The 2641-nt window shown below is 34.9% G+C and overlaps 1 pseudogene; it reads left to right on the plus strand.

Annotated features, from left to right (window-relative positions):
• The first annotated feature begins 667 nt into the window (after positions 1-667).
• On the plus strand, positions 668-926 carry LOC124987683 (dynein light chain 1, cytoplasmic-like; annotated as a pseudogene).
• Positions 927-2641: the final 1715 nt, after the last annotated feature.

The raw sequence follows: 2641 nt of genomic DNA on the forward strand, positions 1-2641 counted from the left end.
GAAAATGCCTAGCATACAGAATAAGGATAAAATCTGAAAGACTGTGAGAAAAAAACATCACATTACATATAGGAGGAAACGAGTACAGATCTCTGTTGATTTCTCAACTCAGACCCTCAAAGCTAGGAGGTCCTGGAATAACATATACCAAGCTCTGAAAGAAAATGGATGCCAATCAAGAATCCTATATCCAGCAAAATTAAGTTTCAGATTTGAAGATGAAATAAAAACCTTTCATGATAGACAAAAATTAAAAGAATTTGAAACCAGAAAGCCTGCACTTCAGAATATTCTCAACAAAATATTCCATGAAGATGAAATGAAAAAAAAAAAAAGTGAAAACCTGCAAAGGGAGGAACTACTCTAATGGAATAGTCAATCAAAGGAGAGACTAATTCAGATTAAAAACTAGAAATAAGCCAAAAGAACCAAGAACACAAATCATTTCTCAATAATAACTTTGAACATTAATGGCCTAAATTCATCCATCAAAAGACACAGACTGGGGCAGGGCCTGAGCACTAGGCAGTGGCAGCTGGCGTGGGGCTGCTTAGGTGCGCCATGACTTCAGTAGCAGTAGTGATAGCAACTCCCTCTGAGCTTGAGTTGTGCCAGCCCCTCCCTCAGGAGACCATTGCAGTCGCCTAGCCACTGCCCCTCGGTAACCATGTGCGACCTAAAGGCAGTGATAAAAAATGCCGACATGTCAAAAGAGATGCAACAGGATTCCGTGGAGTGCGCTACTCAGGTGTTGGAGAAATATAACATAGAAAAGGATATTGCAGCCCACATCAAGGAGTGTGATAAGAAGTACAATCCCACCTGGCACTGCATTGTGGGGCAGAACTTTGGTAGTTATGTGACACAAACGCTTCATCTACTTCTACCTGGGCCAGGTGGCCATTCTTCTGTTCGTATCTGGTTAAAAGTATAGACTATGCCACACACCCAGTGATCCATCCAAAAATAAAGACTGCAGCCTGAATTCCAAATACCAGAGACTGAAATCTTTAGCCTTGCTAAGGGAACAGCTTGATCTTTGAACATTTACTGTGTTTTGTACAGGGAATTCTCTGTTTGTTATGGTTATAAAATAAATTAGCAAAACAGCTTACATTTGTATTTATTTTATATTCCATACTTCTGTACCCCATGTTTTTTTCTCTCAATTCATTCCTTTAAAAAGTAAATCTGTTGGAGATGTAAAAAAAAAAAAAAGACATAGACTGGGAGATTGGATTAAAAAACAAGACCCAACAATATGCTACCTTGAAGAGACTCCCCTTAAAGACAAAGACATCCACAGACTGAACGTGAAGGGAGAGGAAAAAATATATTACTCACATAGATCACTTAAACAAGCAGGTGTTTTTATCATCATATCAGAAAAAGTGGATTTTGAGCCAAAGTTAATCAGAAGGGACAAAGAAGGACATTTCATACTGCTTAAGGGAACTATATATCAACAAGACATAACAATCATAAATATTTATGTCCCAAACAATGGAGTATTTATATACATCAAACAAACCCTTCAGAACTTCAAGAATCAAATAGATCACGACACAATAATACTGGGTTTGAATATTTTTATCCATATATATAAATACAAATATGAATATTTATGTAAAAATATACATAAAAATATTTAAATAGATATGGATTTGTATTGTACCTAGTTATTTTTTAGATGGATATTTACAAGTTTGGTAAGATATAGGATATGATTATGTAACTGAATATATATGAAAATTTATGGGTAGGATTTTGGTTGCTCTTAGGGTACATACATACATATATATATGAATGTATATAAACATACACAGAATATATATGTGAAAATATATACAGATATTCAAAGTAATATTTATAATTTTTGTTTAAAAGACTCACAATTATGGGTAGTATCTGGTTTAGTTCTGAGTTATGGCTTTGGTTTATGGGATGGGAGACCTTTGGAACATATATATCAATATATATGAATATAGAGGTAATATTATATATCAAAATTTATACATATATAATTTTTTCCATGGATAGTTTTCAGGTAAGCAATATTGTTATATTACATGTGAAATCTGGGTTATGTCTATGGAAATGAGTATATATAAAATATCTATGGGTTTTTATGTGAATTTATGAATTTATCTCCCCAAATACATAGGTACATTCATGTAAAATGTTATGGTTATATGTATAGAGGTTACTCTTAGGTGTATTGGAAGGTATAGTACTAATATAGAAAAACAGTTAGGGTGAGTTTAGGGATTGAACTTTTTTATCCATAGATAGGAATACAAATATGAATATATATGTAAAAATACACATGAATTTTTTTTCACATAAGGGAGTTTATTAAGCAAAGTGTCTCCCTGCAGGGTAAGAGAGAAAATGAGAGGAAAAGGGAACGAGAAAGGGTACATGCTAGAGAGAGTGGAAAAGCGAGAAGGATAGAGAAAGTGAGTAGGAGAGAGAGAAGCATGAGAAAAGATGGCGGGGTAGCTACCGTGAAGCAGTTGAATTCTGCCGGGCTAACAGGGGACCAATAACAGAGAAGGATACTTGCAAGCTGACTGATGAACCAATATCTAGCTAGGATGTTCACAGATTGACAAGTGGTTGGGAGGCAGGGAAAATGGCT

The sequence above is a fragment of the Sciurus carolinensis genome, chromosome 6 (genome assembly GCF_902686445.1).
Source record: "Sciurus carolinensis chromosome 6, mSciCar1.2, whole genome shotgun sequence".
In the NCBI taxonomy this organism is placed as follows: Eukaryota; Metazoa; Chordata; class Mammalia; order Rodentia; family Sciuridae; genus Sciurus; species Sciurus carolinensis.